Genomic DNA, 13,095 nt, shown 5'->3' on the forward strand with positions numbered 1-13,095 from the left:
AAATTTTTTTAACATTTTATTTATTTTTGAGACAGAGAGAGACAGAGCATGAACAGGGGAGGGGCAGAGAGAGAGGGAGACACAGAATCGGAAGCAGGCTCCAGGCTCTGAGCCATCAGCCCAGAGCCCGACGCGGGGCTCAAACTCACGGACCGCGAGATCATGACCTGAGCTGAAGTCGGACGCTTAACCGACTGAGCCACCCAGGCGACCCTAGTTTTCTTGTCTTTTTGTAATTTATGAAACTCATTATATGTTATGAATATTTATTATTTTCAAAATACATATTGCAAGTACTTTCTTCTAGATCATTTCTTGTTTAAAAATTATGTTGATGTCAGATGTAAAGTTTCTTTGTTTTGCTTTTTATTGCTGAAATCTTTCAATCTTCCCATTTTGTTTTATATGTTCTATACCTTTCTACATAATTTCAAATTTTTATATCTCAGATATGTCTATCAAAAATATTAACATATATTATAGTTTTATTTGTAATGCATGTTATGTGCAGTATTATTTAAGGAAAATTTTTTCATATAGAAAGCCAATCATCCCACCAGTTTTAAATGCAGTTGTTTTTTTTTTAAGTGATCATAAATGAATTCATGTGCAGAACAGTATTTCCATTTATGGATACTTGTTTTTGGACTCTGTTCTGTAGCAATGTACTATTTACTTCCTATATTATTGTAAAGTTAAAAAAATTCTTGTTGGAATTTTGATATGATTCCAATTTTTACAAGGGAAGATATGTTAGCATTATAAATAAAACAGATTGGCAATCATCAAAAAAGTGGAGACCATCACACCTCAATTCTACCTAAAATTGAATGTAATCCAAGATTCACACTTCAACATTTTCTAGTACTTGCTTTGTTAGGGAAGGGAGAGATTTGCTCTCATACACATTAAAATAAAGCAGAGTCACAGAATTAATTCAAAGTAAAAGGAGGCTGTGACTTTGCTTATTTAATAGGGTCCTGATGATTTTTCAGAGGAGTACAAAATTCAGAATGGGTCTTTTTCTGTCTCCTCATCTCTTGTCTCTGTCTTTGCCTCTGTCTGTCCCTTGGTCTTTGTGAAATGACTTTTTATTTGTTTGTTTTATATTTTACTTTTTAATATATGTCATAAACTTTGTTGATAATGGAAAATGGAGGACATGATTTTTTTCTTATTGGCTAACCAATTCTCTTTAAATTATCCTGACTATAGTATGATGGTATTTTGATTTCTGGTAGGGAAAATTTATGCTTACCCCCAACACATTTATCTTTATTAAATTAGTATTTATTATTCTTGGACAATTATTCTTTTAAATTACATTTAAATAGGTTTTTTTTTAACCTAATGTTGAGTGTTTGAATGGGATCTTAATGAACATATAGTTTATTCACAGAAAAGAGTATGAGAATTTGAGTCATATATAGATAGATAGATCTATATATAGATATATATTTATTAGGTGTCATTTCAAGACCTTTGAAAATTTTTCTAGTTTCTGTATGATTTTCATCCATTTCTTATTGAATTACTAAGAGGTTCTTTAGGATTGTTATTTGTGTTATTAGTGATCCTTTTTGTCTAGTACACATTTGTAGTTGTTCTGGCTGTTTAGGAGACTATGTTTTTTCATATATTAATCTTGTAAGGGAGCATTATATTTTACTGTCAATATTTTTGTGTGTTTGAATGTCTTCTGTGAATGTTTTTGGTAGCAAACCATGTTGTTTGCAAATCTTTATTCCACTATTTTTTTTTTCTTATTGAATCAGTTAGAACCCTATAGTACTATTCCTTAGTACAAATGATAGCAAACATTCTGGTCTTACTTGTATGTGTGTATGTGTGTGGTCTAATTCAATGTTTTATCTTTATTTTAATTTTTATTATTTTTTATTTGTGTACACTTGACTCACAATGTGGTATTAGTTTCAGCTGTACAATGCAATGATTCAACATCACTATACCTTATGCTTTGTATACTCACCACAAGCATAGCTACTACCATCTGTTACCTTACAACACTATTACAGTATCATTGTCAATATTTCCTATACTGTGCCCTTTATTCCTGTGACTTATTCAGTCCATACCTGGAAGTCTATATCTTCCAGTTCCTATCACCCATTTTTCCCTTTCCCCCATCCCCTCCTCTCTGCCAAGCATCAGATTATTCTCAGTTAATTATAGGTCTGATTCTCCTTTATATTTGTTTGTTTATTAATTTGTTTTGTTTTTTAGATTCTACATATGTGGGTGATCATATGGTATTTGTCTTTCTCAGTCTTGACTTAAATCACTTAGCATAATGCCCTCTTTGCCCATTGTTCTGGTTTTATTTTTAAAGGTAATAGAAATACTTGAGTAGTTGTACTGTGTTAATAATGTTTTTAAATAGGTTTTTACATTTAATTTGTTTTTTTTAATAACAACTTAATGTATAGCTTATAACATTATTCTCTATCATTGAGTAATTAAATCATAGTATTATCCATTTGATTCAATTAATTATGAGAATATAGCCATAGGTCTATTAATTATTATATTCCTAGAACAAACTCTACTTGGTCATGATGACGTATGCTTAATTATAGTTAGGCTTCATATGCTAAGGCTTTCATTAAATTTATAATTTACTTTAAAATAATGATACTTCATAGTTTATGAACTTCATAATTCATACTTCATAGATTAATTTTATATTCACCTTCTCCAACTGTGGGTATTAGGGTTACCATACCATCAAGGACTGATTTGAAAAATAATCTATTTTCTACTATGATCTCAGAAAGTTTACATATCATAAGAAATATTTTCTTGGACGTGTGGTAGAATTCACCATAGTACACTTGCCTTATTTGGAGGTGGATTCTTGATAGCCTTTAAAGTGTTAAGTCTATTAAATTATACCTTCAGGGTCTGTAACTATTCCTGAGTAATTTTATGCTATATGATCCCCCCAAAATATTAGTCAAGATTTCCAAATTTCTAATTTTGTAAGTTTTATATGTATCTGTGGCTATGTTTCTCTCTCATTCTTTATCTTATATATATTGTTGGTGGTGGTGGTCTTAGTGATTTGCATTACTCTTTTCGAATATGTATATGTATGTATATATACATACATATATATATTCCAATCCAGCATAAACTTTATGATTATGTGTCTGGTTCATCATTTTCTTTATCTTTATTAATTCATTTGTTCCTGATATTTACTGCAATGTTTTTTTCTTCTTAAGCTTACTCATTAATTTATTTTCTCTCTCTTGTGTTCTAGTAACATTTGAAAGAAATGCCTCATCTTCAAAGTTATTTCGTAGCCCAATTCTCTGTTTTTATTGGGAAGTTCTGTCCTTGTAATTCAGCTTTAGATAGTCCATAAATCATTTTTTCTCATTAACCTGAGAAATGCATTTAAAAAGAGATTCATGTGTGTACAAGCATGGTGTCAGTCATCTTGGACTGAAAGCAACACTATATATTTTAAATTGTATAGCTTTAGAAAACCTAGCTCTAAAATTTCAGATTTCTAATCAGAAAATTATATATATATATATATATATATATATATATATATATATATATATTGTATTTTTTCATTCTATCTTTTTCATGGTTTTACATTAATAGCTATTCTAAATAGTGGAATGATCTTGGAAAAGAGTAATTCTTAACTCTGCAATCTAAAAACAATAGAGAACCAAAAGTTGCCAAGATAGCCCACTGTCCCTCAAAAGTGATGTGTGTATAAACGTTTGCTACTCCAGTAGCATGTACTGGCATGCTTTCTAACTATGGTTTTCTACTCCATGGAGCTGAACTAGCTCAGTCTGATGACTACTGTCAACCTACAGGGTGCTGCTGTCTGATACTAATCCTGATATGCCATTCAGAAGAGTAAGAGAGTTTTCTGGTAAAATCTTCTATATTCTGCTAACAGTTTTCTCTAAGTGTTTAAATTTGTTGGTATAAATTACTGTAGGCCTCTGGTATTACATAAATATAATTTAAATGTACATAAAAATAAGTTTATTAGCTTCTCCTACAAATTATCCATATAGTATTATCTTGTATCAGTAAGAGTAACAAAAAGGTTACATGATTTATGTTTTTGTATATATTTCTTTGGGTATGTATAGTAAGTCACACAATTTATGGGTATCATTGAGCCACCTACCTCCTATTTTTCTGATTATTATTTTCACTTTTCTTCTCTATTCTGGGTACAAAAATCTACTTCTTAAAATGTTCATAATTACAGGCATGCTATTTTTATCAATTTTTCCATATTGAATTTTTTTAGAGAAATGGTTTTATGGTTTTATGGTTTCTTAACGTTTGTAGTAAATGAGGTTAGATTTTAAAGTGTTTGATTGATTTTTATTGAGATATAATTACATATAATCGACATGTAATTAAAGTGTATTTTTAAGGTTATCTTCTACGGCCACACTTGATTGAGCCAAAGTGTGCTAATAGAATAACAAAATACCTCCCCGCCCCCAATTACTCACTTCTTTGCTGTAACTAACTGTTGTTACAGCTGGTAAGGCAAATTGACCTCAGTTTATTGCTGCAGGCTAGTGGATCTCATACTTTATTGTGTATTGGAATTACCAGGGAAGGTTTTTAAACATCCCAATCCTCAGGAAAAACCTCAAACCAATGAAATGAGAATCTCTGGGAGTGAGACCCAGCCATCAGTAGTTTTAAATGATCTTCAGGGGATTCAAGGTGCTGCAAATTTGAGAATCACTGTGCTATTTCCAAAATCTCAAATTTCATCCAGGGATAAATATGTCTTTAGAAAAGTAGGTGTGTGTGTGTGTGTGTGTGCATGTAATCATTTTATCCCACCTTCCAGTATCCCTGACATTACAACTGACATAGTGTAAATGTTAAAATTTTGTTTACTTAAGTATCATTATTTATTGTGTATTAGTTTAAGGGGAGAGCCAGTAGGTAAGAAATCGTGGATACTTGTGGGTGCATTATTTTACAAATCACAATGGATGAGTAGCATCTGTGTGCTTTAGAAAACTAGAAAGGGGTATACAAGGGGGAAATGCAAATACCTTTACAACAGAGAAACCTCATAGACACTACCATAGCCAAATGGTCAAGGTTAATATCAACAGTGAAATAATACTGAGATGATGAGATGAAAAAGAAATTTGCCTTTGCAGTCTTTCTTCCCAAAACACATAACCCAAGTCTACCCATGATAAAAATATCAGAAAAATCTCAATAAATGGACATTTTACAAAATATTTGACCAGAACATCTCAAGTTATCAAGGTCATCAAAAACAAGGAAAGACTGAGAAGCTGTCGCAACCAAGAGGAGTCTAAAGAGACATGATGACTAAATGTCAGATCTTAGGCAAGAAAATGAACATTGGGTAAAAACTAAGGAATCTAAATATACAGGCATTAGTTAACAACACTGCATCATAATTGGTTCATTAATTGTGGTAAATGTACTATATACTATTGTAAGATGCCACCATGGGAAGTGTCTGTATTATTCTTCCAATTTTTCAGTAAACCTTAAAACTTTATAAAATAAAAAGTTTATTAAAGAAAAGAGCTACAGGATGTGTTGGAGAAGAAGTATTTCCTTCATGCTTCAAGGTCCTTCTAGCTGGACTAAGAATCAAATTGACATAAGATTAACAGTAAAAATCAAACTTAATAGCATACATATGGGAAATCTGCACGGACATGGAAATTCGAAAGACAGGGAGGCAACATGACAAAGGAGAAAAATACCATCAGGAGGAAGGTGAAAGGAGATATCTGGAAAACAAAATTTGTCCTATTACATAGGTAAGTTTCTTAGGTAAACAGGAATCTCTATTAATAGCTTTCTTCCTGATATAAGCAGGCAGTTGATGGGGTAGGTAAAGAGCTTTTCCTGAATCTGCTGGGTTTTGGTTGCTTTCAACTCATAACAATGCTCTTAACAAAGTGGACCATCTTCAGGTGCCCTACCCTTGCACCTACAAATGCTAAAAACTCTTTTCACCCACATTATGAAAGACAATATAAAGATCAGCTTTACTCCTAAGATTAATATGAAATTATGAGATTATTTTCTATATATCACTGAATATAGTGATGGCACTAGAACTTTCTACTTATTTAAAATATCCACAAGGTCTGCTATGCCAAAGACTTCCTCTGGGTTTATCGTTCTTTGGTTTAGCTAGTATTTCTAATTATCATCATGTGGATGATTTCCTAATCTATGTCTCTCCAGCCCTACCTTCCCATGTAATATTTTAGATTGTATTTCCTTCTCCTGAAAACTTCTCCATAGATTTATCAGATATTTGCACAGCAGTAATGTGCTAAGAATTGTGTAAATCACTATGCCCCACCATCTTATCGTAATGAATTTTTGTTTCTCTTTCCTTCTCACCCCCAAAATTCTGTACCTCTCCAAATTTCAATTTTTCAATTTAAGAGTTTAAATTAAATATATATTATTATTCTAATCCTGTAATCTAGAGAAATAACAAATATTATTGACTTTCCCATAAAAATATTTCTGCAGTTTTTCATTTTCACGGACATCATCCTCAACATTCTATGTGTGTTTTACTGACACTTTCTATAATGCCATCAGTCACATCTTTCCACAAACAATCTGCAATGACTCTGTTTCCTAGCAAAATGGGAAGTATTTTGGATCTTTCCATTCAAGGTCTTTCATAGTCTAGCTCAACTGTCAATATTATTTCTTATTTTCCATAACATAAATGTCTTGCTCTGAAAGCTAGCACCTTGCTGTCAAATAAACTTGTTTGCATTCTTGCTGTTGTGGCTTTTTATCTTCATAGCCAAATCTTCTAAAACTAACAGTTCTTTTCCTACCCCTGTGGTTTCTTCATTTGCCATTTTTCATCAAAACTCTAAATGTTTTCTAGCATAAATAAGATAATTCAGCCCAATTATGTTATACCTTATTCTAGATGTTACTCAAATTTGAATATAATATTTTTGAAAACAGATGTTGTTTTAAGTGATTTTCAAATATCTGTCCCCCTCCAAGGAATTCTTTATGAAAATTTAAATACCTCAGGGAGACATAAATAATTGTGAATAAATTAACATGCATTTATACTCCAACAGGGACAATTTTTGATTTTAGAGTACTTAATAGATCCCAGAGGGAATGCAAAGTTAAATTGGGAAGAAAAAGTCCAAAGATATGGGAAATCTATGGACAGGCAATGGAAGGCCAGAGTGAGAGACTCTAACAATCAGGTCATTCAGCTGACAGCTCAAGGCATTCATGAGAATTAAGAAAACTAGTTGAAGAGTTATTGAGCATCATTGTTGTGTGGTCTCCTGTGAAAATATGAAATGCTTGTCTGTCGAACCTGTTCAACCATTAAAAGATAAAATACATTGACTCCAACCCTTGTAGGACTCCTGACCAGAGGTATTTCCTTTGTCATCAAATGTTTGGGTTTCCTACCTATCAAAGACAGAGGAAGGAGCAGGTTTCTCATGTCTGAAAGATCTAATAGGGGTTGCTAAATTTATTATCCTGATTTGGCAAGTATCACCTGTATAGAAACTCTTGATTGGAGACCTTAAGTTTTTAAATGGTGCTTATATATTTTTTTCTTACATACAAATGAGACATCTATACCTGGAGCTGTCTAAAAGACCACATGGGAATATCATTAGAGAGAAAAAATTAAAAAATACGTTTTGAAGGAAAAAAAAAGGTGCTATCTTGCATTTACATTTACCCAAAAGCATTTGGTACCCAAAACTTAATAACTTGAAGGCATTTTCTTATTATCAAAATGCTGCTTTAGACTCGGTGAATTTTGCCATAAATCTAGCTGCACTTAGCAAGCCATTAAAAAGACCTAATGCACATGAGGGATGAGGATGTCACCAAGAAAACAGGCAAGGATCTCAATAAAATAGGAGCCCCAAATTACTGGCACTAGGTTCTTTTTATCAATAAGAAGTGTAGATTCTGATATTGATAGCAAAAGCTTTAAATAAAGAGATAGTTCTACAGAGTACTATACTCCAGTTTTAAAAGTTTTTCCATTCAAATCTAGTTAAGCATTTTTGTACTGATCCCATAGTGAAAGTATTATTGTCCCCTGGAAAGAGTATTTTGGAAGTATTTAAGACTAATTATGATGAGTGAGCCCATGGTGGGAGAATCAGTAGGTAATTCTAGGTATTCAGAAGGTAAATGAGGGTACCAGGTATCTAGGACGAGTTAAGAACTTGATTCAAGGAAACAGAGTAACATAAAGTATGGGGAAGAAAGATATGGTTGCCCTACTTAGGTCTTGGGAAGTTGGTGAGAAATAACTACAGGTACAACTAAATAGAACAGCCAGAGTTTAAGTTGAGGATCTTGATGATCAATCTGATAAGCTATTATGAAAGAATGAACAATAAACAAAAATTTTTGGTCATTGATATTAAAGTCCAAAATCAAATATCCATAAGTATTCTCATTTGGAATTCTGTTCAATTGGAAATGGATAATAAGGTCCACAAGTAAAGAAAATTTTAATGGAGATAAATGCATTTATTTCCTTGAATGCAATTCAACATCAATTTTGCCATTCAGAAGCCATGTTGACCGTAATAATCCTAAGTAAAGGGATGATATTTTTTTCAAGAATTTCATACATACAAAATTCAAATGGGAAAAAATCTTTATTATACTGATAATTTTCTGTTTGCTCCCAATGTTTCTTGAGAGGGCACTTTGTACAGATTACGTCAACAATCTCTTTCTCTATCCTTATGTTCTACAAAGAATGAGGAACAATACTTGTGAAGAGATTGGATGATTGGGAAGAGTCAAGGTGAGAGGATAAGATGATAATTCGCCTGATTTCAAGGTTCCTGAGAAATACAGAGTTAGGTCTTAGTGGTGCAATTATAGGGCACGAATGCACAGAGCTATGGAGGTATATGATTTAGAAGCCCATATTCTGGATGCATAGACCAAATAGAATACTGTGACAAAAAGTGACTAAAAATACTAAAAATTCTAAGCTGAAATGTTTTTAAGATGATTGTTATTATCCAGCAAATATTTGGCAATATATGATAAAATATAGACTGGAAACATAGACTGGAAAGCTCCACTCACATTGTGGAACTCCGTATCTATTGGCAGGGAGTGTAAAATAGTGATAACTGTACTTTGTTGGCTAAAAGTGTTATTTATTGCAAATAAGTGCTATATGAAGACATGCCAATTAAAGGACATTTGTAACCCATTACTATATATTGATATCAGTGACTGTGCTTACAGTTTTACAGAATATATGTTTTACTTCAATCATATACATGACTTAGAGGTGATGAGTAAGGATGATATGAATATACTCTCAAAATGGAAATACAGTGTTTTTATTTAAACCAAGATTCAAACAGAAGTCTCACAAAATAAATTTATTTGAATACTATCCCAGGCTTCTTTTGGTCTAATCAGTCTTCCATACAACATAGAATCCCCTTCTATAACATTCTTGGTAAATTACTTTTCTGTATTTATTTAAAGTATTTCATTTATAAGTAAATGATTGCTTCATAAACTGTAGAAATTCACTATCAGCAGATTTCATTGATAAAAATCTTTCTCTTAAGAAATTGAAATTGCGTGATATGAAATGCCCACATAATGATCCTAAAATTTGGCTGTCTATGGCCACATGGTACAAGTGTACATGACATCAGGCTATTATGTATAACAAGATACTATTTGAATATCCATATTTTAGTTAGCCATAACTAAGTCCATGTACCATGGACTGCGTGGTTTAAACAACAAACACTTAATTATCATAGTTCCAGAGACTGGAAGTTCGAGATCAGGACACCATCTGTGATTTCTGGTGAGACTATCCCTGGCTTGTAGACTGCCCCCTTATAGCTGTGTGCTAACATGGCTCTTATTTTTTTTGAAAGGGCACTAATCCCATTATGAGAGCCCCGCCTTCTGACCTTATCTAACCCTTATCACTTCCAAAGTTCCCACCTCCAAATGCCATCACATTAGAGGTTACGGTTTCAACATGTGAATTTAAGGAGATACAACATGCAATCTGAAATGAGTTTAATTCATTTTTGTTGTTAGTGTTCAAATGTTATGGCTTTAAATGCCATTGTCATTATACTTGTGAACTGGAGAGTCCACATTGCTTTGTCAGTGTGCCCCTAAAAATGCCTTGTTTAACTAGGTTTTCAGGGCTTAAAACTTTCTTTAGACCAATTAAGTTATTTCTTCTGAAAATCTGAGCATCATATTGCATTGGTTTTATGATGTTTACATAATTCTTTTTAGTTTACTTTAAGTTGTGGCCAAAATGAAATTCCCCAGATGTTGTTCAAGTGCTGCCAAGTTAGTTTAGTTTAGTTTTGCCAAGTCAAGTAATTTATTGAGAAGAACAGTGAAGACCAGAAAAGCTACTTATTTCTATTTATTCTTTAAATGATCCTGGATTGCCCATGTAAATTTGCATTTAGAATTCAATTAAAACCATAGCAGGTGTCTTTGCTATGCCTCTAGAATTTATCTCTGCCACCTCCTACTTACCTGCTCTGTCCCATTTTTTTTTCATTTTCTTTCTGACTTACATAACCCTCATCCAACTTCTCTTAAATTCCTCTTAAAGAGTCAGTATACACTGTGACTAATCCATGTATGTTTGATTTTCCGTCTTCTTGGTAGACTAGTTTACTTAGATAACACAGATTTTCTCCTCCACAGACAACAGAACCATGTAATTTCATTCCACTTGATTTTGATCATTTCAAATCACTTGAGAATAAAAGACAGTACTATGGATGATTACTCCAGAGCAACAGGCATGAACTGGGACTGTCTTCCATGAACCAGTTGGTGTGGTCACACTCCAGAAGCCCAACCCTCACTTGGTGATTTAAACAAGTGAAAAATTTTTTGGTTTTGTTTTTTTTTTCTAGATTTCCTGCCATAAAGACACATTTTTGTTATCAAGAAAATAATATTAAGGGGTGCCTGGGTGCTCATTCGGTTAAGCATCTGATTTTTGATTTCGGCTCGGGTCATGATCTTGCAGTTGGTGGGATCAAGACCCAAGTCAGACTCCTCATCAACAGCAGGAAGCCTGCTTGGGATTCTCTCTTTTCCTCTCTGTCTGCCCCTCCCCCACTCGTACTTGCTGCCTCTCTCTCTCTCCCACTCTCATTCTCAAAATAAATAAATAAGCATTCAAAAAATATTCATTTTTGAGATTAGAGTAAAATGTGCTTACTCCTAATAGGAATATACTGATTTATGTGAAAAAGAAAATTTGATCCCTACTAATATTTGCTTTTGTATTTTACCTATGAGAAAATCCACCTTCTAAAAAGGTTAGCCTAATTCTGCCTAATTTCTTTTTTATAAAATCAGATAATTAGTGTTTAGAATAACATTTAAAGCTAAATAGAGTTTATACTCAATCTTTAGTCTGATTACAGAGCATTCTTTTTTTTTCACAAAGTTTGGAATGTGGTAATATATGTATTTAATATAAGCTTTGGTTTATCAAGATTTCTTTACTTCTCAGGTTTATTACTGTAAGATGTTCCTCATCCACATTTTTATTTGTTTGCTTAATGGTTTATATAAGCATTCTATGGTGAAAAAAATTGAGAAACACAGTATTTTAGGGCAAGTATAATAGTATTCCTATATTACCAGAGGTAATAGAACCAACATCACTACATGATAGGTAAGCCAGGGAATATGAAGTTTATTTTTCAGATGATCATACCTACTTACCATTATTTTTCATTAATATTAATTTTTCATTCAAACAGTAAAAAATAGATAATGGTATATAAGTTCCTCTAATGTAGGTAAATTGTATATAATATAGGGATTCACAACAGTTATACAAAGTGAAGTGCCAGGAGCATTACCTGGACAGAAGGACCAAGTTCTTAGACCCCAGGAGAGTATCTGGTTCCCAATGATAATACCTGACAGAAATGAGGCTCCTTTCAAAAAGCTTAATCTTCTCATTTTTAGGGATAGTGTCTTCATATCTTCCTCACACCTTAAATATGAGATGTAGCAACAGCAAAGTTAGGAGGTAAACATATTTTTAGGAATGATTGAAAGAATTAGACTGGATTCTAATCACTACAAAATTAATGATACTGATTAATTCTGAATACTGAAATATTAAATAAGCTCCATTTTTTTTATGTAAGAAAGTGAGTTAAATTATTTTCATTTAGCCAAAAGGAGTAGAACTTAGGAAATATTAGGATTATTTGCCCTATTAGTGAATAAGACGTGTACTTCAATTCCTCTGTACACTCTCCCATTTCAAATAATCCAAAAACATAAAAAATAAAAATGAAATGAAACATAAACAAAAAGCAAAAACTTTAATTTAGTTCTCATTATACCTTCCAAAAATAAAAAGGCACAGTTTAGAGGAATCAGAAGGAAAAAATGAAATAAACTATGAGTGGGTATAACTAATTACTTCCCTTATAGACTAGGAGCATGTCTTAAATACAATTTGTACTGGTGATTTCACTTAGAATTCAAATCAACTAAGCCATTTGGTGATAACCAAGGGTCTCTCTAAAGTAGACAAATGCTAAAGCTCTCTGTTCTACTGCCTCTAACATCAATATTATGGTATTATAATCAGTGAACCAGTGACCACCCATCTCAAATAACAGCCTCCTTTTACTGAAGATACATGACAGAAGTATGTGGAAGATGTATGAAAATTTAAGCTAAGCACTGATAAGTTTTAGGCAGGCTTGATTTCAAACATGGGAGGGTAGAGGAGAGAAATTTGATATGAACATATGGATCATCCATTATTTTCTAAGCTAATTGAGCATAAATAATTGTGGCCCAACTAATCCTGAATGCCAACAGGCAGGTGTTCAGAGAGGCAGAATATTAGACTAGATATGCTCAATGCAGTATCTTTAGATCAGTTCCTTATAAATGAAATATAAAATGAGTTGCATACAGGAGCCACATGCTTAATTTTAAATTTTGTAGTAGCCACATTAAAAAGTAAAAAGATGGGAC

The sequence above is a fragment of the Panthera leo genome, chromosome A3, assembly GCF_018350215.1.
Source record: "Panthera leo isolate Ple1 chromosome A3, P.leo_Ple1_pat1.1, whole genome shotgun sequence".
Classification (NCBI taxonomy): Eukaryota; Metazoa; Chordata; class Mammalia; order Carnivora; family Felidae; genus Panthera; species Panthera leo.